Source organism: Lasioglossum baleicum, chromosome 11 (assembly GCF_051020765.1).
Source record: "Lasioglossum baleicum chromosome 11, iyLasBale1, whole genome shotgun sequence".
NCBI lineage: Eukaryota > Metazoa > Arthropoda > Insecta > Hymenoptera > Halictidae > Lasioglossum > Lasioglossum baleicum.
The window spans coordinates 921,767-949,733 of NC_134939.1; the positions used below are offsets into that span (position 1 = coordinate 921,767).

The following is a 27,967-nucleotide window of genomic DNA, read 5'->3' on the forward strand; positions in this document are numbered from 1 at the left end:
CTACACGCAATGTGTACATTTTTGCTCTCAGTCCGACAAATTTCATCATTATCATCCCATTGTTCTCGTCTTCCATCAAGCCGGGAACCTTTTTATTTACAAGTAGGAAATTATACCTATTCTCTATCGATAATCACTTGTGTCGAAACAGTTAATATCGCGTCTCATGGTTTCATAAATGACCTCACACATAATATGATAAATTATGCTGTCGGTGTCTGTGTACATTACCTTACAGGTTTTACCATATCGAGGAACCATGTACTCATGATCAAATCCGTACAAGCAGGTTTTGGATATATCTAATATGCACATATCCACATAGATTGGTTTCTTGAAAAAAAGTTTTCGGAAAATGCATAGCGTTTATGGAAAATTTGGTTTCGCGATCATTGCCTCTGCACCATGTAGCCCATCCCCAACGTGTCACGAGGTTTACGTCTACATGATTCCGAACATTTTTCCATAGTTTTACCGAATACCGCGTTGTTCATCAATTTGTACAAAATTTCTTTTCAAGAACGTTAGTGGCATTTGTTCTAAACAGGGTATTTAATCCTATGTATTCGCGGAGTCATGGTGACTCACAGTGGGCTGGATTGAGAAATTTAGTGACATTTTGTTATAACTCTAGAACCATAAGAGATATCGGGATGAAATTTGCACTAAAATTCATTTAAAAAATAGTCAATCTTAACTGTTAACAAATAAAATTTTTTCTATTTTGTTAAACAATAATTGTTAATTAATTTTCATTGATTTTTTGTATTAAAATAAAATTGTTTAAGTATAATCTCCCAAACTATTTTTTACTCTTACTAAACATGTATTTTATATTTACATTTCATACATGTAATGTTTTATAGAATACGTAAAATATAAATTCGAGGAGGTAAAAACGCCTCACAAGCGTGTCAAAAGATATTTTTTATAATAATTATAAATAATTTTTTCAATTTAATTGTTTTAAGATCATGTTCATTCTATATATTACAACCTTTGTTATTTCGTATTATTTCATGTATGTGTAATGTGTTTATAAAAGATGAAAATATGAACAAAAATATAACAAATATAAAAGATAAGCCAATTAATCTTAGCAAAACGTTTCTAAATTGATGTCCACAGGTAAACTTTTGGTCCATTTGTTTAGTTTAAATAATTATTAAATCTGCAGCTTCTGGATATCTGCATGCATAAACACTGAGATTAAAATTATTATATTCAACAAATATTGTCAGATATAAAATGTAATCTAATTAACATACTGCTTTATCTGCATAGATAAATTGACAGATATACTTACCCAAAAACAGTGATACTCACTAAGGAAAACTATGAAACTCTTAGTCCAGTTATATTATTACCGTTCGTTATGTTTTTAACAATAAAATTAATAGATTAACTATATTATTGTTAAAAATTACATACTTGTTTTAGGTAGGTACGAACTTTTAATGCAATTGCAAAAATATTCATATTTGGATGGTATTTAATGTATGTGAGTTGCTATGCGTCAGGTGAGACGTCCCCGATAACTTTAAACAATCATAATTTCCAAGATCGGATCGATTCGGATATGATTTTTTTGTGGGGATATGTAGAGGAAGGTCTAATGAAAAAATACACCTTGCAAATTCTAAGAAAGTATATAGATTTTATTCATTTCATTAAATATTAATTTTTAATACATTGCGAGCAACCATCCTCAACTAACGGCGTTAATTGTTACCGCAAAGGACTGTTTTTCATTTACACAAAAGACCCAGAATAAATATTAAATAGGGTAATCAGGACACCTCGATGAAAAGAAGCAATTTTTTGGCTGAAAAATACTGCATCCCAAAATGTCTATCTTTGTGAATTTATGTTAACTACAGTTTTTGTGAACGAACATTAATTTTTTCAGCTTCGATGTTGATGGACATTTAGGAGGCAATATAAATTTATTAGAAATCGATATGAGAAAGAGAGAGAGAGAGAGAGAGAGAGAGAGAGAGAGAGAGAGAGAGAGAGTCGACTCTTTCGTGAAATGTCACTAAATTTCTCGATCCGGCCCACTGTGTTAATAATTCAAACCTAATTTTATATGTTTTAGCATAGCATCCCACGTGAAACCTGGTAAAGTGTAATAATATGGTGGATCTAAACTGTAGCTCTTAATGCAAGTTTTTATGAAAATTTTCAAAAACATCAGCCAGTAACAAAACATCAGCTTTCAAATACAGATCGCTGTATTCACCCAAAGTTTTTGTGTTGAAACGCTTCCACACATTCTCGGCATGCACATAATCACTAGACTGCGGATTTTATACATTTATGGCAAAAATGAGTATGTGCAATTTAAAGCAGTGGACAGGTTAATAGGATTTAAAAATATCAATGTACTCGTTTCAGCTAATTAATATCATTAGAGAAAAAATTATATTTCTATTTGGCTCCTATGTTGTGCAATTTATGAAGACAATTTTTATTTTTCATAAAGATCCGCAGTCTAATAATCACGTTCGGATACGGTTTCGCCTGTCAACGAACTGTAAAATGACTCGCAAACAAAGATCGTCTAATTTATCTACGCAATCGAGATATTCGTATGGAAAGAGACACCCTTTCGCGTCAACAACATGAAATTTTCTATGGAAAGATTTTGAAATTCGGAACGCGTAAAATTGTCAATATGTTTGTGTCGAGGAAAGATGCTAATTTGTCGAGACTTGTGTTCAAACATTTTTGTACGAATCGATGAATCGTAATTTAATACAATTACGCGAATCTGATTGCTGATCTTCAACATTTTTGTAAATGAAATATACTTTTCTTTAGTTATTGGTAATACGTTGACACTATCTTCAAACGCATTAGCTATTTCTTCGATAATGAAATGTGAATCGTACCCGGATAAATTGTGGAAAACTATGGGAATGCAAAACGAATTTTTGTAATTTAAATTGCAATCTTGATGCGTGGGGCCTCTATATCGTCCTGTTAGATGACAATGATCGCGCACCCGTATATCCTTTTCCTCACATGGTTTTTCACAAATGTTGCAATGCGCTGCGTTGATAAGTGCCTCGCACTGTTCATTCGTTAGCTGTTTCATAATTTATCAAATAAAAAAATTATAAGAAAGATCTTATTTTTTATTTAAAACCAATCCTCCTCCTCCGCCCCGTCCTCCTACTCATACAATTAACTCGTATTTATTAAAAAGAAAACAATTACAGTAATAATATCGCCCCCTCCCTATACAGCGAGATATTTTTTACATTAGTGAAAAGTAACTCTTATCTACTCTTTAATTATACAAATATACAAGTATTAAAAAATAATTAAAATATATTATTATTGCAGCGAATTTCTTGTCATTTGTCTTCATTATTTTTGTTTCCTGCGAACAGACAGATAGACAGTTATATATCATGTTATATACTTTGGGATATTTTTCTTTGAAAATTTATTTACCTTCGAGCGACGATTCTTTGACGAATCCTCAGACGTCCATACCGCGCTTCGCCCAGAATCAATCTCCAATTTCGCAATCATTGTGAAACACTGTGTGAAAAAAATAAAAAAAACGTAAAAAGAGGTGTTTGTGGTTTTGACGTGGAAAAAATTCGAAGTCGCGTCTTTATAACTGATACTTTACGTGTTTTTATAATTGTTAACCCCTGCTCGAAATGTTTGTACTTCGCGCAGACTGCAATGGTATGTGATGTTTTTTGTCGGTTGCCAACAGTGAAGTCGACACGGTTCGTCATCAGCAATTTCATACACGGGATCGTGAACTAGTACATCGTATTTCGGAGAGTTGAAATCTTCCAAATTTATCGAGTTTATTTTCATTTTTCGAAGGATGTCTCTCTCTCGAAACATCCACCTTTGTACGCTACGACAGGATTCGCATAATCGCGCACAAAATTTTGAATTACTTCGAATATATCGTGCTGTTGATATTTTTCATAGCCGAAATCTTTAAATGGAATCCCGTGTATGAAATTACTGACATACCATGCAGACTTTTGTCAGCGTCGGATAAACAACGTTCTTCCCCAAGCGAAATTCGAAGAGTTCGAACGAGCCGTCATGACAAACATCGATCACATGGCTAACTCTTTGCATATAAATTTTTTTTCCACAATTTTTTCCACTAGATTTTACATCGTTTATTAATTTTTTTTATTGTACTTACCGTTGAAGAAAGGGGGATGCGCGAAGTTGGCTGGTCGGATGATAAAAACACACACGCGATGTAACTTCGTATAGCGATCCTGATTGTCGACGTTTTTTCTTATGGTATAACTTCATACGACGACTGTTACGAGCAATTTATAATGGATACCCCTACCCACTAATGTAAAAAATATCTCCATATAATATTCCACACACACGCAACAAGTCCAACGGGCAGTACGCGAAAACCGTCACGTATGGAAAAATGGTTGATCTTTGAATCTCAACACGACAAACGCTTGCAACGATGGAACGTTCACGAAGACTTCGCGTTCCATCGCGTTCTGTTCATTCATTCTTACCATCCCCACCAACTACAATAAAAAGATGGAAGAAATGATTTGAAACGCTACTCTTAATGAGCGTTTACGATAGCTGACTGTATGGCGATGGCAGACAGAAACAGCGACACGGTCCTCTTACATCTTGCATTACATCGATAAGAAGATCTTTCAGAGGGGACCGTTGTATATTTACGAAATTAAACAAGACGTTCATCGAACTCGTGAGATAAGACGTTCGCCGAAATCTCCGCTCGATAACAAAATCGTCGATAAACTTTATAATCGTAAAAAATTTACAGCATGATTGATTATGTTCACAAATATTAATAACTATACTAATTTAAATGATAACAAAATGAAATCTGTGCGAAAGTGCTCTGTACACCTAACTGAAAAACTTCTGTAATACAAGAATTTACACAATTTTCCTCAAAACCCTTGAAAATTGCCAATGAACGGATGCTGTTTCAGAAAGCGTGGCGTAAAATCTCTTGGCTTTCAATGAAGTATACTACAAGCGACCTTTAGCTACGTTGGATAGAAAAAATTCCATGACAAACGGAAAAATTTAGAAATTGACTTCTTTCTAGATTTTCGGCCAAATACCCCAGAGTTGGGCATTAATCGATTAAAATTTTAGTCAAGATTAATTAATGTGTATGATTAAAAGAAGAAATCATCGAAAAATCGAAGACTGATTCAATCGATTGATGAAGTTAATAATCACCATACGGTCTATCCATAAATTGTAATAACCAGGGAGATAGAGACAGAGAGCGGAGATGAAGAATTGACAGAAATATATCTCAAGAGAAACTCAGTTTACATTTTTTTCAGTATTCATGCAGTTTTGATTCCGTATTTCATTTCGAAGCTCCAGCAGTTAATCATTAATGGAACGTTTGCGAAGACTTCGCGTTCCATCGCGTCCTGTTCATTCATTCTTACCATCCCCAACCAACTACGATAAAAAGATGTATGAAATTATTTGAAATGCTACTTTTAATGAATGTATACGATAGCTGCCTGTATGACGATGGCAGACAGAAACAGTGACACGGTCCTCTTACACTACATCGATAAGAAGATCTTTATCGAACTCCTGAGATTATACATTAAAAAGATGTATGAAATTATTTGAAATGCTACTTTTAATGAATGTTTACGATAGCTGGCTGTATGACGATGGCAGACAGAAACAGTGACACGGTCCTCTTGCACTACATCGATAAGAAGATCTTTCAGAGGGGACCGTTGTATATTTACGAAATTAAACAAGACGTTCATCGAACTCCTGAGATTATACGTTCATCGAAATCTCCGCACGTGAGAAAAACAGTTGGTCCTCAAGTTTGACAAATCGATGTTGAGAAAAATTATTGACTGGCTGTATGGTCCCCTTACATAAATCTTTCAGAGGGGACCGTTGTATATATTTATGAAATTAAACAAGACGTTCATTGAACTCCGTTCAAATGAGTGTTTTACGATAGCTAGATGGCGATGACTGACATAAACAGTCTTGCATGTAGAGACGTGAAAACATAAACACGTTCGGACACGTTCGTAATACCTGGAAACTGGTCTCGAATGCAATACCTGGAAACTGCCCCCCCCCTCCTCCACCTTTCAAGATATGGGCTGTATTCCCCCCCCCTCCCCCTCCCCCAAAAACATGATGCAATAATTCCATTAAAAATATGACGTAATATATGCTCGTGCAATACCGCTCGGCGGTACCGCTCTCCCGTGAAGTGGCGGTACCGCTCTCCCGTGAAGTGAAAAGTGAATTAGAACCCGCCTATAACATCTACTGACATGATTTTAAAACAATTAAATTGAAGAAATTATTTATAATTATTATAAAAAATATCAATGAAAATTAATTAAAAATTATTGTTTAACAAAATAAAAAGAATTGTATTTGTCTACAGTTAAAATTGACTATTTTTTAAATGAATTTTAGTGCAAATTTTATCCCGATGTCTCTTATGGTTCAAGAGTTATAACTAAATGTCACTAAATTTCTCGATCCAGCCCACTGTGTGCCGTCGGCATAATAATAGCAACAACGGCGCAAGCCCTTGGTCAAGATTTAAACGATTTGGTAATAAATCGAACGTTCATTGGACGTCAACGCACGCATTATCGAGCAAAACTCGCAGAAAAATATCGTGCAGCGTTTAAAGACTGCGACCTTGATGCTGTTACTCTTCATTGGGACGGAAAGTTGTTGCCAGCTTCAACAGGCAAAGAAAAGATCGACAGATTACCTGTGATAATAACTTGTAGAGGCATTGAACGTCTTACTTGGCGCACCTGCAATCCCATCTGGATCTGGCAAGAATGAAATCTGAGCGACAAAGTGCGAGCACTTTGTTGTGACACAACATCCTCCAGTATGGGGCGTTTCCGAGGTGCATGAATTCTGTATTGGAAGCCAATGTGTTCATTTTTAATGGTGTTTACTACAAACAAGTATTTGGAACAGCCATGGGATCTCCAATTTCCCCGGTTGTTGCAAATCTTGTAATGGGAAGATTAGAAGAGAATTCTATTTTAAAACTGCCTGTTTTGTCGCGGAACTGTGGGTTCGCGACTGTTCCGGATCACTGCCCGCCAAGTTAATCTTGGGCAGCTAGTTCAAATGATAGAATGATCGCAAAAGACAATAATTGATTCGCTTGACTTGATATCGCATGAATTCGTTAATGGAAGCGTTTCGTCCCGGACCTGCTAGTGGACTCGTCAGTAAGGCTGATCTAGCAGGTCCTGCCTTATACGCGCGCAGATGATGATATGAGGATTCGCGTTTATGATTGAACGCACGCGAGGGATCTCGACTGATTTGATCCGGTTCGCGAGGGATTTCGACCGACGCGATCCCGATTTGTCGGGTGTCCTGACCACTGGACAACGAACTACCGTGATGCTAACTTTGCACATGTAATGAACGATTGACAAGACAACGGCTCGTGCGTTGTACTTGTCTACCCGAGGACTGGAGAATGTCACGGAGTTAGAGCGTAAAACTCAACTGAGCGACTTCGTCTTCCAGTCCTAGCGCGATGCTCGTTAGGTTCTCGAATATGAAATAAGATGCACTGATTGGTTGCTGCAGAAAGTTGCATTTCCCAATCAGTACACACTTTGACTTCTAGGACCTCCTTCCCGTAGCTCTGAATGAGGCCCTGGGAAGGAGGAGTGGGGCGAGATCTTACTCGGTCGACGACGCGACGGTTCCAGGTAATTCGAGACTCTGCGTAACGGTCGCGGACGGTCCTTCGGAGGGACAAAATTTATGACACCGTGTAATTTCGAGGGTGTAGAAAAACTGAACGTTAAACAGATGCCTTGACTGGTCGCCGAATGACCCTAGTTTGTTTAATCCTTGAGGAGGATATTTAGGCACGTTCGCATCATAAATCCTGTCCGAAGGAAACCTACGAATTCTATTCCGGTGCGACGGAACACTGCCCTTTGAATTGGTTCTGTATAAAAGGTATGTCGATGATATAATCACACGTATAAAACGTGAAGAATTGAAAATTCTGTTAGACACATTTAACAGCTTTCATGAAAGATTACAATTCACATATGAAATGGAAAGCAATTCAAGTGTAAGCTTTCTCGACGTGAGTGTCATTAGAACAGAAAATAGGTTAAAAACGAATTGGTTTCATAAAACTAGTTGGTCGGGTAGATATGTAAACTTCTACTCGTTTTACCCTTTGCAACATAAAGTGCAACATAAAGACGCGTCGATCTTCACAATATTAGACGGGCACGCCGAGTACATCGGGAGGCTCTGTAAGCAGGCCTCGCGGGCAGACATCGCGCTGCCGAATAATGTAAATTAAGCCTCGAACACGCAAAAGTAGGCCACTTGGGCGAGCTCACGCACTAGATTAATCTTTTATCTAGCGATTGTGACTACGTAGGGGTCTCAAATGTGCATTAGCGAGACAAATAACGTCCGGAGCCGGACCCTTGCAAAGTTGCAATCCGCCTAGGCACACGACGCGCTGCCCATGCGTACACGCTTGCTGATGAAGCCTGACTTATCGGCAACATTTATTGATGCAGTGACTGCTGTCACCGCCGAGATGGTATCTCGTTAGCGCTGCTGTGCCTCTCGACCACGGAGCACCGTGCTCTCGACAGTCTCGACGATTCAACGGTAGAACATGTACCCAGCTCCCCTACTGGACGGAGCTCAAACTAATTTCGAGGTCAAAAACGGATCTACACCCTTAATACACCATTCGTGTTTCGGCCTAGGGAGGCCCTTAGTGAGCGCATCGGCAATCTGATGTTCCGTCGACTTGTGTTTTACGTCAAATTGCTTCTGCTTTAGCATATCGCGAATGAAATGGTGCCTTATGTCAATATGCTTGCTTTTCGCGTGATAAGTAGGATTCTCTGCCAATTTGATCGCGCTTAGGCTATCGCAAAATACATTAATTTTTCCCAACTCGTCGAAGCCGAGCTCTCCTAAAAACCTTTTTAAATGTACGCATTCTTTAGCGCATTCCGCCAACGCAATGTATTCCGATTCGGTCGTGGAGAGAGCAATTGTTCGTTGCTTCCTTGCGTCCCATGAAATCGGAGATCCGTTTAACATGAAGATGTATCCCGAGTAGGAGCGCCTATCTTCAGTGTTGCTTCCCCAATCGGCATCGACGTATCCGCTAACCGGTCCGGATTCTGGTCCATACACCAGTCCCAGGTCCATGGTTCCCTTCAAGTAACGCAGGACTCGCTTCGCGGCCCTCCAGTGTTCTTCGCCATAGCAATTGTTAAATTGCCCGAGGTAGCTCGCTGCGAAGCTAATATCGGGTCTAGTTGCTGTCGCCAAGTATGTTAAGGCGCCAACTAGCTCGCGATACGGCAGCTCGGTGACCTGTTGATCTCGCGATTCGCTCTTTTCCAACTTTAGATTAGTCTGAATTGGTGTGGTCACCGTGTTTGATTCGCTCATTCCGAATCTGCTTAGCAAATCGCTGATGTACCCTCTCTGGTGCATAGCTATATGGTCTTTGCGTTGCGTGAAATACCCAAACAATAATTGACGTTTCCCATGTCCTTTATGTCGAGGTGCTTCGAGAGCTCTTGTCCAAGTTTGATGATTGCTCCCCGGTCACGCGACGCAACCAAAATGTCGTCCACATAGATGGCTACCATCATCACGTTTTCGCCTGTATTGACGTAGTATAGGCATGGGTCTGAGTTGGATGGAGTCAATCCGCAACTTCTCAGAATTTTGTCGATCTTGGCATGCCAGCTTCTTACAGCCTGTCTTAGGCCATATAATGCTTTCTTTAAGAGACACACTCTGTTGCCCTTCTTGAAGTCATACAACATCTTTTTCGCTCTAAGACCGATAGTGCTTGTTCAGGATTCAAGCAGTGGAATTCGGTCTATGTCGCCGATACGGGTGATCTCGGTGTCACCCGTTTTTGCAACACACAAATAGAGCGCACGTCGCCATCGCGCGACGCCACTTAGCAACAACACGCGCTCTCATTAGCCGAATTCCACAGCTTGAATCCTTCAAATGCGCTGTATACACGGATCATGCGATCCCAGCGGACCAATCGGGTTCGCCCTTTCATTATTATATAAGGCACCTGTGGTGCCTTCGCTTTTTCTTCTTCGTTAATTTTGACTCGTTCGCTCACCGAACACACACGCAATTCATGTTCGCGTCCATCGAATTACATTCGCGTGTAGTCAATGGTGCCACAAATGCAGGATTCAATAAAGTGACGTGCCTCATATGGGTGTTCAACGCAAAATAACTTCTCTGATTCGCTCGATCTCCTTTTCCTCCACCGGTCCTCGTGGAGTTACCACGCGCGCTCAAATCTGGGTGGTTCCGGCAGCCGGCATCTTCCGACCACGCTGGTCGGTGCCGAAACAGTGCTGTCTTATTCGTTGTTAGCTATTGCGTTGTGGACGCATTCTCGTCCTCGATCTCTGGTTGCTCTTCAGGGGCGAAATCTTCAAAGTTGCCTCTATGTTGTGGCGCCTCGTCGACGAATTTGACGTCCCTGCTGATAATAACTTTCCTGTCGTCTGTCGACCAGATTCGAAATCCCTTACATTCCTCAGCGGATCCTAGGAATATGCCTTTCTTTCCGCGAGGGTCAAATTTTCCTCTTCCTGGTTCTCTGTTCAGAAAACATACGCGGCTGCCGAAAAATCGAAAATGATTTACGTTCGGTATGTTCCCGGTCCATACCTCGTACGGCGTTCGACCGTTTAAACTTTTGGAAGGTGAACGGTTTCGAATATAATTCGCTGTATTAACAGCTTCTGCCCAGAATGTAGGAGGGAGACCGAATTCCATCATCAGACATCTGGCCATTTCTACGAGCGTCCGATTTTTTCGTTCGGCAACTCCGTTTTGTTCCGGGTTGTATGGAACGGTCAATCTTCGAGTTATTCCGTTCCTCTTCAAATAATTCTCGAAGTCGTGACCAGTGAACTCTTTTCCGTTATCGGATTGTAAGCATTTAACGCTCGTTCCCTTTTGCTTTTCAACGGACGCAATATATTCCATTGTCGCCTTCAATGTATCTGATTTGGAATTCAAAAAACGTACTTCGCACCACCTAGATTTATCGTCGATAAATTCTATGAAATATTTCGCTCGACCAAGTGATTCGACACGCATGGGCCCGCATAAGTCCGTGTGAACTAGATCTAATATATTTGTCGACCTGTTCGATTTCTTGGGAAATGGGCTTCGCGTCATTTTTCCCGCCGCGCAAACATTGCAATTTAATTCGCTATTTATTTCTCCGTGTTGAATTCCGCGTATTGTTCCGCTGCGCCTAGCGTTTAGAATGTCTTTTACATTTACGTGGCCCATCCGCCGGTGCCATAATTCGAGCGCATCGACGGGCCTCGGTACATTCGCGACGTTGCATGTATCTGTATTGTACTCGCGTATGTAATATAAGTCGCCGATTCGCTCTGCGCTAAGTTTCACATCGCCGTTCGCGGTTGATACGAGTGCCCTATCCTTTTTAAAGTGAACTTCTAGCCCTTTATCAGTTATTTTGCTTACGGACAATAAATTTGTTCTCAGATCGGGTACGTGTAATGCATTATCTAGAAAAATATTCTTCCTTTCAACAAATACGTCGACTTCTAAGTGAATCGTTCCCGTGGCAGTAACTTCGGTTAACGAATTATTTGCTAGGTTTAAAACAGCGCGATCTGTGTTCCCTACTTCGCTGAAGTTTTCTAATTCGTGACACAAGTGCGATGTGGCGCCACTATCGAGACACCACTTTCGATCGCAATCGATCAAGTTGGCACGTGACGCGACGGTGGTGTTGAGACACACATCTTCAGCACATTCTCTGTTCTTTATTCTCGCAGATTCCCTATAATTCGTTCTCCCGTAGCATTCGTTCGCGGTATGACCCATTCGGTTGCACTTGTAACATCGAATTACGGATTTGTTCTATCTTTTATAACTTGAGTTTTCGCTCCTATTGGACGCTTCGCTGCGCTCCCGCCAATCGCGCGCGTTCGTGTGCTTCTTCGCAAACATGGCGTCCGACGAGGACAATGCCACACGTATGTCGCTCTTTCGCGCGTCATTTTCTTCCATAATTTTTATACTCAGTGCCTCAGGGTTCGGCAATTGATCGCGCGACTCGATAGCACATCGAAAGTTTTCGAAACTCGCGGGTAAACTGTATAATAACATAATTGCTAATAAATCAGGATGGACGTTTACGTCCATGTCTGCTAATTTGTCGACGGTATCAAAAAAATTGTTTAAGTGTCAGCTTCTTCAGGAGCGTTGCTTTCCTGGCCGGTCCCATTGATTGATAGATAGTTTGCATTCTCAGCCATATTTGGTGCGACGTCTCGCAATTTTTAATCTGTTTCAGCTCGCTCGGGTTGATAGCCAAAATAAGGTCGGACATGGCCTTGCCGTCGTTTCTCGTCCATGTGCCCACGGCGGCTGCATTCTCGTTCGTCGCCGCTGGTTCGGCAATCGTTCCGTTCGCATAACCCCACAAATCGTTCCGTATGAGGATTGCTTTCATTTGAAGCTTCCATGTGTCGTAATTGTTCTTATTTAAAACTTCGATTCGCACTGTTCCCGGTACACTCATGGTTGTTCTGCACGTGGACCGTTACGTCGCTCGCGAGAAGAAAAAAAAATAAAACGAAAGTAATTTTTCGAACACTGTTTGATCGCGTAAGCTTCTGGGCCCATAACCTGTTAGGATTGAGGGATCGCGTTTAAGCAATAAATAGTAACCCGTGAACTTTCAACCAAGTTTAATATAAGATAAAGTATTACAAATGAATAGACGCGGTTAAGCGCGCACGCGGTACTTCGCAGAATGCGGGGAGGACGCCGCGCCGTCGGGAAAACGCTGCCAACCTAAAATACGGCAATCGCACCGACCTAAAACGTAACGCGGCAATCGCACCAACCTGAAACGTAACGCGGTGATCGCGTTCGGTGATTGGTGCTGGTGTCGTACCAACAACATAAAAAGGATCTTTCGAAGAGTAGGAATTCACATACAATTTTCGGGATACCACATTAACTTAAAACCTTGTTTCCACTTGTTAAAGATAAGCTACCACGTTTAGAAAGTTGCAATATTGTATACTCAATACCTTGCTTGAGATGTAGTCAATTATAGGTGTATATTGGACAAACGTCCAGAAACTTGAAAACCCGTATCACAGAACATAAGCATAATATTTTATTACCTCCACTACAACATACTGCATTGACGAAACATTCACTTGAAATAGATCATACATTTGATTTTGAGAACGCCAAAATTATTGACATAGATCGTTTTGAATACGTTCTTACATCAGTGTCTTGACAACTGTCACGTAGCGAACGCTTTTGATAGAATTCAACGAGTCGCAGTATGAAGAATTCTTTGCAAGGAACCGTAGGCCTTGGCGAAAGGAATAGCGGTACGGAGGGTCTGCCGTCGTACCTGGGTTTATGACTAGGAGACTGTTTTTAATCTAAAGTCGTTATTTGGTGACCATTTGGGACGTAGCCCAAGGTTTTATTGTATCCGCGCAATTTGCAATATTTCCGTAAAACTTAATCCCGGTCAACGGTTATTTCACACTACTAAAAAAAAGGTCCCAAAGAGACCTCGCCGTCGTAAACCACAGTTGAAGGGTCTGCACCCCCAATTCATTTAGTACGGTCCCGGGTGACAAGAACCGTTTTCTTTCTACAAACCATTTTTAGTTTTTAGACACCGTCTTCTGGCGAACTCCTCCCCTTTCCAACCAGCGAATCAGCGTTCTTCTTTTATTTTTGTAAACGCCCCAGCGTAACGTATAAATAGGACGACAGAGCGGTGGGACAGCAGCAGATGTACGGCGTACCCGGCCCCTTACGTTGCCGTCTCTCGCCACCAAGCTGCGTTAAGCCTGCCTTCGCTTGCCCCACTCTTACCACTACCGCTGCCGCGTACCGCGTGGAGCATGCTACCGAGTGGCGCAGAAAACACCGTACGCTTATACAAGCTGATTTGCTTCGGAAAGGTAGGCTATACTGCTATAATGAAATAAATTTATTCGTGTATTGTTAAATAAACACAAATTAAGGTTTGAAAAATGTATATTTGCGACCTGCTAATTACAATCACTGCTATTGCTTTCGCTAGCATGCTATTCTACCTAACGGTAGGCTATACTGCAATAACGAAATAAATTTATTCTTGTATATTGTTAAATAAACACATATTAAGTTTTAAAAAATGTATATTTGCGACCTGCTAATTACAATCATCGCTTTCGCTGGTAAATTCGCTTTCGCTTTCTATAATTAAATTTGCAAATTCTTGCGGTATACTTTCTTTTTTGTACATATCGCTATTAAAATTTTGTACAAAATCGTCGCTTATAATATAATCGCTACATTGTATATTGTTATATACACGAATAAATTTATTTCGTTATTGCAGTATAGCATACCTTTAGGTAGAATAGAATACTAGCGAAAGCAATAGCAGTGATTGTAATTAGCAGGTTCAAAAATATATTTTTCAAACCTTAATTTGTGTTTATTTAACAATACACGAATAAATTTATTTCATTATAGCAGTATATAGCCTACCTTTCCGAAGCAAATCAGCTTGTATAAGCGTACGGTGTTTTCTGCGCCACTCGGTAGCATGCTCCACGCGGTACGCGGCAGCGGCAGTGGTAAGAGTGGGGGAAGCGAAGGCAGGCTTAACGCAGTTTGGTGGCGAGGGACGGAAACGTAAGGGCCGCATCTGGCAACCCTGGACAGCAGCATTACTATTCGAGCATTACTATTCGAGTATTACTATTCGGACATTACTATTCGAGACACCACGAGACATTGACATTTCAATTTTGAATAAAGTATAGTGTACAATACAGAGTTGAGTCACTCAATCAGCCTACAGTACAGTCCACTATAATCGAATTTAAACTATTCGCACAGAGTTAATTCGGCGTGCGAAGTGCGAGTTAACCATCTTACGGGATAGGAAACGCGCACACAACATTTTAGTCCTTCAATACCGGATATCGGTGAGAAGAGAAGTTAGTGTTGTGCAGTTGGATTACAATAGAAATTCCAACGTTCAGACACCTCGATCTTAGCCTCTGTGCAAAGAAGGCAGATCAGCGGTAACACCGTAGGACCACACGTCGCCGGTGTACTGACATCCAGAAGCAGCCGTAACGGACACCTTAACCAGGGAAGCAGCCGACGGACTACAGATAATTCAGGAGTGACATCAACTCATTATCAAGACATCATAGGAGTATCATCGAGACATCGTGGTAGCAGTATCGAGACATCGTGGTAGCATCATCGAGGCATCGCAACATCATTGAGGAATTGCAACAGCATCACAACCGCTCCAGAAGTTTAAACGTCTGTAGGGTGAGTCTACGAATCACCACTCCCATACATACATTCCCTTCGAGTAAATTGCGTCGATCTTGATTTCGTTAGTTAGAGCATTTATCATTGTAGTATGGCTAATCCACAAGAGTCAGTTCAATTGAAAGGTCTTAGAAGACAACGCGCTTCAGTAAAGGGACAGATAACGCGTATAGAAACATATTTGAACGAGGGAGAACATTTCGATATACACGAATTAGAAATTCGTAAGGAAAAGGCAATAGAGTTAGGCAAGGCGTTCGATGGAGTACAGCTTAGCATAGAACTAGAAGACGAAGTTTCGGATCATGACGTCGAAAGGGAATATTTTGAACGAAATTATTTTAAGGTAATGACCACGATTAACAGACAGATTGAGGGAATTCGATCTTCGCGTACAGCAATAAATTCAGATAGAAACACAGATTCGCCAACCACCGTAACGATAAAACAAGAGAGCACGCTTTTACCAAACATAGAAATTAAACCATATGACGGTAGTCCAATTAAGTGGCATAGTTTTCACGAAACATTTAAAACATTGGTCCATGATAATCAGGACCTACCATCAGTACAGAAATTTCATTGATTGAAAAACGCGTTACATGGGGAAGTCGCATCGGTAATCTCCACTTTGAATGCATCTGAAACTAATTACTTGGTGGCATGGGAGTTGCTACAAAAACGGTGTAATAAACCGCGGCAGATAGTTCAGTCCCATTTAAAGGCTTTATTTGCATTGACGCAGGTGACGCGTGATGATGCTGCGAATTTAAGAACTTTAGCGGAACAAGCCCAAATGCACGTGAAGGCACTTACGAGATTAGGTCAAACTACAGCACAATGGGATGCAATACTAGTTTATTTGGTAGGTAAAAAATTATACAAAAAAACACGTCGTGGATGGGATCGTACTTTAGAAGACGACGAGATGCCAACATTCGATCAATTATTGAAATTTATCAATAAGCAAGCGCGTGGTGACGAAGTTGAACCAGAAGTTTCTAATTAACCTAGACGGAATACATATCAGGATCGTAATCAATAAAAGAAAATTAATACCAAGGGCCATTCATATGTAGCAACGGCAAACACTAATAAGTGCGTAATGTGTAACGAGAGTCATGAAATATATCAATGCAAACACTTTTTACAAGGAGCAGTTCGTGATCGTTTAGATGTCATAAAAAGAAGCAAATTATGTATAAATTGTTTTCGATCAAATCATTTAGTTAGCAATTGTCAAGCTAGTGGTTGCAAGAAATGCAACCAGAAACATAATACTTTGCTACATTTCAATAATGATGGTAGAGTAAATAGCAGTAATAATGTTACACAGACAGGAAATCAAGCAGGAATTTCCGGAACGAATGCGACTGCATTAAATTAATTAAAATATTAGATAGATTTAATAAGGAGCATGATTGTCGTGTATTATTAGATGGAGGGTCACAAACTCATTTTATGACAAACGAATTAGCAGAGAAATTACAATTAGAAAAACAAGGTGTTAGTTTAACCTTATCAGGCTTGGGTCAACAAGCAACCAAGGCACAACATTTCGTAAAAACCGTAGTCAAGACACGTCATAGTTCATTTTCAACTCAGGTATCGTTCATAACTTTACCCTTTATTACCGGAATGTTACCTTCAAGACAAGTTGACCGTTCAACCCTACAATTACCGCGAAACATTCAATTGGCTGATCCTGAATTCCACAAACCAGGAAAGATAGATGTATTATTAGGAAACACGTTGTTTTTCGAATTATTAAGTATTGGGCTGATTAGATTGAATAATAGCGCGGTAATTCTGCAAAAAACATTATTAGGTTGGATAGTCACCGGCGAATCAAATCTACAAACTACACGCATAGCACCCACACTCGTAAATTCATTCCATGTAGCAACATCTTTAGATAAGGCATTGAATAAATTTTGGGAGATAGAAGAAATTGTAAACAAACAGTATTTATCAGCAGAAGAAAGGGTCGCGGAAGAGTTATTTAACCAAAGCACCGTGCGAGACACAGACGGTCGATATTGTGTGAGACTGCCATTCAATGAGCGAAAACAGCTCTTAGGTAATTCGAGAGAAATCGCACAAAGGAGATTTTATTCGTTAGAACGCAAATTACATTTAGATCAAGGACTACTCAATAGTTATAGCGAATTTTTAAGAGAGTACGAACAATTAGGCCATATGACGCAGGTCAACGGCAATAAAGTAACAAAAGGCTTCTACCTGCCGCACCATGCGGTAGTGAAGGAGTCCAGCGAAACGACAAAGGTACGCGTAGTATTCGACGCGTCCGCAAAGACGTCTACAGGGGTCTCATTAAATGATACCTTATTAAACGGGCCTATTCTGCAGGATACCTTATATAAATTATTACTTAGATTTCGTTCGTATTCATATGTTTTAACCGCAGATATAGAAAAGATGTTTAGGCAAATTAAGGTACATCCTGAGGACAGAATTTATCAACAGATATTATGGCGCGAGTCGCGAGATGAACCTGTCAAAACGTATCAATTACACACTGTCACATACGGAACAGCATCAGCTCCATTTTTAGCAGTACGTTGCCTACAGCAATTAGCCAATGACGAACAGGATAAATTTCCTGTAGCAGCAGCAATATTTAAAAGGGATTTTTATATGGATGATTTGCTCACTGGAGCCTCCACTCGCCAATTAGCATTAAAAATACGGGACGAAGCCATATCATTAGCAAACCTAGGCGGTTTTAACCTAAGGCAGTGGACATCAAATGATGTAGGGTTACTTCAGGGTTTAGAATTAGGTAATCATAAACGCACTCTTTCGTTAGACATAGACGAGACTAGGAAGGCGTTAGGTATTGGTTGGAACCCAAGAACCGACGCAATTCTCTACACCATAAAGGCCACAGAAGGCAATTCTCGACCAACTAAACGTACGATATTGTCACAAATAGCGCAATTATTCGATCCGTTAGGATTACTAAGACCGGTAATAGTTCGCGCAAAAATAATCATGCAACAATTATGGAAGGCAAACATAAGTTGGGATGAATCTGTACCACCATCAATTTTAACAATGTGGCTGGAATTTAGGAAAGAATTACCGCATCTAAGTAAGTTTTCAATGCCAAGAAAAACAATTATCGACGATCCGATAACAATTCATTGGCATGGTTTTGCTGATGCCAGCGAAGCAGCGTATGGTGCGTGCATCTACGTACGTTCAGTTAACAAACAAGGCAGTTGTAAGGTTAGTTTATTGTGCGCAAAATCGCGAGTTGCACCAGTAAAAACTATTTCATTACCTCGATTGGAATTATGTGCAGCTAAACTATTAGCTGACTTGCTTACAGAAACTATCAGCGCGTTGAATCATCTTCAGATTGAAAGGGTTATATTATGGTCGGACTCAACAATTACTTTACATTGGATCAAGACATCACCTCATCTATTAAAAACATTTGTCGCGAATCGGGTTAGCGAAATTCAACAGCAAACAGACAGTCAAGTCTGGAGACATATTTCTAGTTCGGAAAACCCAGCCGATTTTATATCCAGAGGATTAACACCAATGCAGATCCTTAACAACCAATTGTGGTTAAAGGGCCCGTAGTGGCTGTCACAGACCGAAGAAAGGTGGCCTTTCATTGAGCTACCCGCTATAGATACGCCGAAAACACGTAATTTTAAGGTTTTATTAGCAAGTATTGATACATTAGATTTCGTGGATAGATTTTCGTCGATAGAAAGGCTAAATAGAGTATTAGCATATGTATTGCGTTTTTATAATAATTGCAAGGGCAAGGGCAAGACTACTGGTGAATTAACCACCACCGAAATCTCAAGGGGGGCCCACACACATATACTAAAATTAGTCCAATCGCATGCCTTTGCACAAGAGTTAAGAGACTTGAAACAAGGTAATTCGATTAACAAAAAAGCAAATTGCTGAACCTAGCACCATTTATCGATGAAAACGGTTTAATCAGAGTAGGTGATCGATTAAAACACGCACCTATCAGTTATTTACGCAAATACCCAATTTTATTACCGCGTAAGCATCAGGTTACGGAATTAATAATTAGAAACGAACATTTCAAGCATTTGTAACGGCCAGCTGCACACAGTAAAATTAACATGTGCGGTGCAAATGCTGGAGAGGTTTTAGGACTCACGCGACAATAGAAGCTATTTTTGAGGAAACTGTCAGGTAGAGTCATTAAGACATCTGCTAGGGTTGCCATTAGGTTTATTAGCGACAGTCTCAATAGCCCTCGCAAAGAGTCATAAAACACCGAATTTCTAAAGGCCCAAGCCGACGGTACGGGATCCCATTAATGTAAAAAGGACCCGTTACCTGAAGACGCAGAAGGCATGTTGAGGGTGTAGGGCCCACGGAAATTCCGCTACAAGGGCAAACTCGCGACACGTCACTCTCGCGAATTTCCCACTCCTTAGAGAAGTATTCACGAGAGTGGGGGTGCAAAGTAACCCCACCTATCGGAGTCAAAAATATATTTCGTTCATTTTCGCGTTCGCAGAAATGTCAGGAGACTTCAGTCTTAGGCGAACCAGCGAAGCGAACAGTTCTTTCTAATAAACAGATATTTCGTCCAAATACAAACTCTCCTTCAATTGAACATAAACTCCTTCCTACACATTGGCATGCAGGTATACAAGCCACGTTGAATGCTGTGAGACATAGGTATTGGCCAATAGATGGGAAAAATCTTACTCGCAGGGTAATACATCATTGTATTAATTGCTTTAAGGCTAATCCCAAGGTACCAGAGCATATTATGGGAAATTTACCAAAGGATCGAGTAACCCAAGCGCGCCCATTCGAAAATACAGGTATTGATTATTGTGGACCATTTTTACTAAAGGAGAAAAAACATAGAAATTTGAAAAGGGTTAAGGGTTATGTCGTCGTATTTGTGTGTTTTGCCACCAAGGCCACTCATATGGAACTCGTCACAGATTTGACTACAGAAGCTTGTATAGCCGCGATCAAACGTTTTTTCGCAAGAAGAGGAAAATCTCGAAAATTATATTCCGACAACGGTAGTAATTTCATTGGCGCAAGGAACGAATTCCTCGAAATTCAAGCATTTATAAATTCTGACGAATACAAGGGAAATTTAAATAGATACTTGACCAATGAGCAGGTCAATTGGTCGTTTTCTCCCCCTCGTTCGCCTCATTTCGGAGGCCTGTGGGAAGCCGCAGTTAAGTCTTTCAAGAAGCATTTAAAAACAACTATTGGGGAAGCTATATTCACATTCACTTATGAACAATTTAATAGTATTATAATCGAGATCGAAGCGATTTTAAACTCGCGTCCACTAATACCTTTATCCTCAGATCCAAATGATTGTATTGCTTTAACACCCGCTCATTTTCTAATTGGTGGTTCGTTACAAACTCTACCCGAATATGAGCTAACAGACGTTCGAACAAATAGGCTGTCACTGTGGCAACATACACAAAAAATTAAACAGCATTTTTGGAGTAGATGGCACAAGGAATACCTCCAGGAACTACATACTAGATGCAAATGGCATGTTGGCGATACTACGCACATCAAGGAAGGGATGCTGGTCCTAATACGAGAGGACAATCTAGCCCCGTTGCAGTGGAAGCTAGGCAGAATCATGGAGCTACACCCAGGAGAAGACAAGGTCACTCGTGTAGTGTCTGTGAAAACGCCATTAGGGATTTATAAACGAAGTATTAAGAAATTGGCGCCATTACCGTTGGAATGCATGTAGTGAGAACTCAAGTTCATGAACTTGTGCAAGGTCGTTATTATGAGTAAATCTAGACTATAGAGCATATTAATCTACATAACATTGTATACTTGACTTAAGACAGCGTTTCTTTTTGTATATATTGTAAGGTATTGTTAAGGGGTTTCATTTTGTACTTGATCGCACGTTCGGCGTCTACATCTCTTGAACGTGGCCGTTCAAGGGGGGCGGTATGTCGCGTAGCGAACGTTTTTGATAGAATTCAACGAATCGCAGTATGAAGAATTCTTTGCAAGGAACCGTAGGCCTTGGCGAAAGGAATAGCGGTACGGAGGGTCTGCCGTCGTACCTGTGTTTATGACTAGGAGACTGTTTTTAATCTAAAGTCGTTATTTGGTGACCATTTGGGACGTAGCCCAAGGTTTTATTGTATCCGCGCAATTTGCAATATTTCCGTAAAACTTAATCCCGGTCAACGGTTATTTCACACTACTAAAAAGAAGGTCCCAAAGAGACCTCGCCGTCGTAAACCACAGTCGAAGGGTCTGCACCCCCAATTTATTTAGTACGGTCCCAAGGTGACAAGAACCGTTTTCTTTCTACAAACCATTTTTAGTTTTTAGACACCGTCTTCTGGCGAACTCCTCCCCTTTCCAACCAGCGAATCAGCGTTCTTCTTTTATTTTTGTAAACGCCCCAGCGTAACGTATAAGGGAGCGTTTATAGTTCGTGACTCGCGAGACGTTGTCTCGCGAGACATTTGGTCTTGCGCGACAGCGGGTCACAAATTTCGAGCGGGGTCGACGGGCCCACTGTGCGAGGCACGAAAAAAGGTCTCTACGGCTTCACGGTTCGTTTAGGTAAACTACCGATAACTTTCCTTTAAGGCGGCAGGATATCTTCGGAGACCTTTTTTGTGCCACGCACAGCGGGGGGCACAGCGGGCCCGTCGACCCGCTCGAAATTTATGACCCGCTGTCTCGCGAGTCAAGAACTATAAACGCACCCTAAATAGGACGACAGAGCGGCGGGACAGCAGCATTACTATTCGAGCATTACTATTCGAGCATTACTATTCGGGCATTACTATTCGAGCATTACTATTCGGGCATTACTATTCGAGACACCACGAGACATTGACATTTCAATTTTGAATAAAGTATAGTGTACAATACAGAGTTGAGTCACTCAATCAACCTACAATACAGTCCACGATAATCGAATTTAAACTATTCGCACAAAGTTAATTCGGCGTGCGAAGTGCGAGTTAACCATCTTACGGGATAGGAAACGCGCACACAACAACAACAAGCATGTCCGACGCACGTAACACACGTGCTACACAATTATTATAAATTTATTTTCCCCAAAGCAAGTGACTGAGTTTTTATGGACAATATTCCTAATATTCAATCATTTAATAATTTTTGAAATTATTATAGCATATTTACTTTACACACGCGATTCAAATAAATCTTGAAAAGGATCCAAACTAGGATCGAAACGTTGATTTTCTTTGATAATTAGCAAAATTGCTTCATAATTAGTAGTAAACGATCGAACCGTTGCGCCGAAAGCATTTAACATTTATGCATGAATTCTTCTCGAACAAAAATTTGATAGAGATTGCTATATCTTGCGGAGTGCATATGAGCAGAAGATACAAAAATCGTCTGGTCCAAATATTCCGCTTCTTAACAAATTTCAACAAGTTTGGCCTCGTATGAACAAGACCAATTACGTGACAAGAATTGAAGACGAGGTAATTATACAGAAAAGTACGGCCCACTCCGATTTTGATAAAATTTAAATATGTTATAGATATTGACATTTTGAACAACTTTTTCCTTTTCCAATATAGGGGGGTCGCTTTTAGTTTTCGAGATATTTGCAAAAAACTATCGCGAATACTGTATTGAATTTTTCGTATTCCTGCACGCTCCGCTGCAACGTAAACCTGTTTCGGTGCGGCGTTTGTTTACATTTTGACTCTGTAGAGATGAGGTAGAAAACGGGAGGGCGGAAAGAGCCGGCCTGACACCACACACACCCACCCAGTGCTTAACACGCACCCAGCGTCAAAATGTAAACAAACGTCGCACCGAAACAGACTTGCGTTGCAGCGCAGCGTGCAGGAATACGAAAAATTCAATACAGTATTCGCGATAGTTTTTTGCAAATATCTCGAAAACTAAAAGCGACCCCCCTATATTGGAAAAGGAAAAAGCTGTTCAGAATGTGTTGCTGCATAACATATTTAAATTTCATCAAAATCGGAGTGGGCAGTACTTTTCTGTATAATTACCGACGACGATGTCGTTCGTCAATCAATTCCTAATATTACAGAAATTCTAGACTTTGCATCGCAAACTTTTTGTAAGAAAGCGACCACCACGAGAAGATTTTCGTGAATTTCTAGAACTTGTAGTTATTTTCTAAGACGGAAATCCTACAAGAAGTAGTACATTTCGAGTTCCAGGAGCTTTTCACCACGCACGGCACGATGGATGGCGAAGGCGATATACTGTTTGAATGTATATTTATTCAGAAATGAACTCATCTTGACCAATGAAGAGGCTATTGGAATCCGGGATATTTGCATTTTTCTCGCCAGCTTATTCTTGAAAGCATGGATACAAGCTCCAAACGCAATAGAAGCCCCACGACAAGATATGGAGTATTTAAAGTATTTATACAACTATCGCCATGTTGATGACATAATAAGTCGCACTGCAATACATAAACTGATGAATCATTTATGGTATTTGACGCAAGAAACTGCAGCGTTGGCATTTTTTGATAGTGGACTTGAAAACCACACAAAAATACAAATGGTGGAGGCAATCAATCTCCGAACGGACAGTCAAGAAACTATCAAGAGGTACAAAATTATCGCAAAGGATGTGGGCCACTATGTCGTCGTGAAAGGAATAGAATATTTTATTTCCCCATGATCCAATAGCTTTTTTGAAAGGTTCTCAATGCCAACGACGTTTCTGGAAAAAGATCCTTCTATGTTCTACGTGGGAAGATGAGATTTTCAAAGCTAAAAGTTGGAAATGACACTGCTGAACGCGGTGTCAAACTTATGGTGGAATACAATAAAATATTATCAAAAAATGAGGAAGAGAAACAGTTTATATTACTAAATGTAATGGATTATAGAAAGCAGTATCCAAATGCCACAAAAGAGAATTTGTCACTGGATTTATAAAGCACTTTCTCTCTTGGTTAATACCTCCCAGAGTGCCAATTCAACATTGTTATGTAGTATAAGCGAAGCCTGAATAATCAATCATTAATATAGAACTTTTATTACTTTTAACTGTATTAATTATAAGCGTAAATAAACTAGAATATAATTATATATGTTTTCGATTTTAGTGTGTATATTGTATGTATATTAGGGTGGACCTTATTTTTCGACCATGAAATTTTGGGCACGACGCACAGTGGGCCAGATCGACGCGCTAGCTGTTCACATCTATTTCATCATTATTTCAAAACATAAAAACCACATTAAATAGGTCGTTGGATTCGTCTTGGCGTCAGCTATAACATTATTGAATAAAAAATATATAGTTATAAATAAATAATGAAGGTGACCACAATTGTTTATTAAAAAAAAATTTTTTTGAAATTTTTTGTACTGAGATTTGTAAAAGACTGTGTACTGATTACTTTTTGTAGGAAACACTTTTTTGTCACACCACCGGAAATGTCTGAAAAATCGTGTGAATAATAAATAATAATTGAAAACTGGCTATTCAGGCATTCAAACAAGAGTAATCCATAATTTTTGAATGAATGAAGTTTATTACATTTAATGAAATAACAAAAATGTGTTATTACAGTCTTATTTAAAGAATCACAAATATTCAAACAAGATTAATTATCATATTTTACAAAGTTACTGACTACAATCAATTGATCATACGGATTTTCTGCTTGTAACTGTATTTATCTATTAATAAACAAAAATGTATACTATAATTCCTCTTAACAAAGCTAAAATACAGGTTTTAAATATGGAAAAACTGCTGTTATGCTATACTACGATGCTATTACTATGATCTCTCAAATACAAATGATTCAACTAATTGTAAGCTAGCAAGAAGTTTGAATGTTTATCAATGGTCGTATAATCTAAAAAATTCATAAGATTGGTCTGGGCTAGGTCTTTACACTCTTAAGAGCCGCTGAGTGGTCGTCAATGCGTCTCGAGCAACGCGACTCGCCGCGGAATTGCGTGTCACGCGACGCTTTAAACCAGGCATGCACAGCTCTTTGCTCTCAGAGCAGCTCCCGTGCTCCCAAGTTGCTCCCCGTATGCTCTCAGAGCAGATCGGATGTATGGAAGGGGAACCCACTAAGCGTGACTTGTAAACAGAGCACGAGAGAAGACGAGTGGGAGGGGCGTGGGGAAGTGGAGAGCGCGCCGGAGTGGTCAGACTACAACAACGTAGACGCCCACTCTCATACGCTCTTCTTCTCGTCTTCTCTCGTGCTCCGTTTACAATTGGTGGGTTCCCCTTCCATACGTCCGAGCAAGGTCACTGCTCCGACCCTGCTCAGGAGCAGGGTCGATTGCTCCTGCTCCCAAATCGTCCACCTGTGCATGCCTGCTTTAAACCATCATAATTTTCACGGTGTCTGAGGGGGGCCGCGAACTTTGCAGGATCTGTTAGAGGAGATGTTGCTGAAAATGTTCCACGTTGTTAGAGCCATCACTCTCTTTTGATCACTTTTTTAACTTATTCCTTGTCAAAGGTGAAAAACTTTGACGATTTTCCTTAGTTGACTCAGTATTTTTTTTTTATAACAAATTATGAACAATAATGTTTAGTTCCTGATGCGTTCTCAACATAGATATACATTCTTCGTGGCACGCAGTGGCTCAGTGGGTAGAGCGCGCGCCTACGGATACGTGGTCGCGGGTTCGATCCCCGACGCCGGCACCTCTGGAAATACTCTGCTATGTACTGGAAATACTGGAAATACATGTGCTATGTAAACTGTGGTGCCCAAGGTGGTTCGAAACTTCGGAACAGTTCACAAAAGCGACGTAAAATAAGCAAAAAAAAATATATACATTCTTCGTATAAAAAAAAATTGGGCACTTAATCTTCAGTTGGTTTTTCAGGACACCGTTATGAAGAAAAGGAATTTTTCGGCGATAAATCGTATCTGAAAAAGTTTGATCTTTGAACGCTTATTGTGACGAGAGTTTTTAATAACTGTAATTATTATTATCGTTTTCGAATATAATGGACATTTAAGAAACATTGTATGTACATTGTACATTCGTTAAAAATCGATATGAGGACTTTGATTTTTTGGCCCATGAACAGCTATGATATATCCAAAGTTTTAGATGAATCGGACGTCGGGAAGGGGTGGCGCATTAGGGTGGACCTTAGCTATACAACGTGAAATTTTTTTTGCGAGATTTTTTTACGACACCCCTAAAATTGTGCCATTGGGTAAGAAAATAATTACTGCAGAAGATGAAGTTGATCGGGTAAGGGGAAGACGTGCCACATTGACGTTGAATGTGCGAAAAACATGAAATTTTGTAGGAATGGGAATATTTGTCGTTTTTCGCAACTTCAACGTCAATGTGGCACGTCTTCCCCTTATCCTATCAACTTCATCTCCTGCAGAAATTACTTTCTTACCCAATGGCACAATTTTAGAGGATGTCGTGAAAAAAATCTCGCAAAAAAAATTTCACGTGGTATAGCTAAGGTCCACCCTAATGTATGTATATCTGTTGTATATGCATGAACGTTTAAATGTGACTTCTCTAAATATCTTAATTATTTGTAAATGAATGAAAAAATTCGTTAGGCAAAAGTTGAACTGTTCCATGAGACAAATATAGTAGTAAAGAAAAATTCTTTTTAAAAAAGTTGGTTTTTGGAATTTCAAAATGTTAATCATTATTTTTAAATATAATAGTATATTTTAGTTTTATAGTTTTATAAAATGTAAAAAGACAAATTCAACGGTGTATGGAAATGTATAGTTACGTTGTACTACAGTAATTTCTCGTTCGTTGCGAATAATGTACTACGCGCTCGTTGCGACGTGCCTACCCACTCCACTGCCTGTCAACGCTGAGTCGGCCGAGTCGCTCCGCACGGCGCACAGTGGTCGGAACGTATAGGGAAAATGGAAAAAACTTCATAACTTCGGCAATTCTCAATATTTTTGAATAATTCTTTTTTTTATTTCTTCTCAATCTTCAAACTTCTCATATTATCAAACGAAATATTAAACAATGAACTTAATATAATTGTTTATACATAATATTGTTTATTACATTACGAACTCTTATTTCAGCATACTAAAATTGAATACTTGAAATAGTATTAAGCAAACAGACTAGAAATAGAATTAAACAAACAAACTTCAAATAGTATTAAACAAACAAACTTTAAATAGTATTAGACAAACAAACTTGAAATAGTATTAATCAAAAAGCTTAATATCATTTTGTATACATAATATTACGAATAATATTATTAACGAATAGTATTATATTAGTATAATAATATTTACATAATATACATGAACACTATTTCAATAGAGACTGCGCTTGTTCAGTAAGTGGCAGTGATTTAGTCTTCGGTTCTGGTCTTAAAAGATTAATGTATGGATCCGAAGTTATTAAAAGCATGTGTAACATGTCCTCATTTGTTGCTAAACGAGATCACTTTCTGGTGTGGTGTATTCTATAGTATCTGTAATGTTTATTCC

The 27,967-nt window shown here is 39.7% G+C and overlaps 1 protein-coding gene and 1 long non-coding RNA gene across 5 annotated transcripts in view; both read right to left on the reverse strand.

Moving 5' to 3' along the window:
- Positions 1–27,967, reverse strand: part of LOC143213737 (opioid-binding protein/cell adhesion molecule homolog) — a 918,132-nt gene that overhangs the window by 566,584 nt on the left and 323,581 nt on the right. The window lies entirely within an intron of this gene.
- On the reverse strand, positions 1,211–6,111 carry LOC143213740 (uncharacterized). The gene is made up of 3 exons (XR_013010024.1): positions 4,190–6,111; positions 3,463–3,552; positions 1,211–3,388 (listed from the first exon to the last, which is right to left on the reverse strand). It is a non-coding gene; the product is annotated as an uncharacterized LOC143213740 (long non-coding RNA).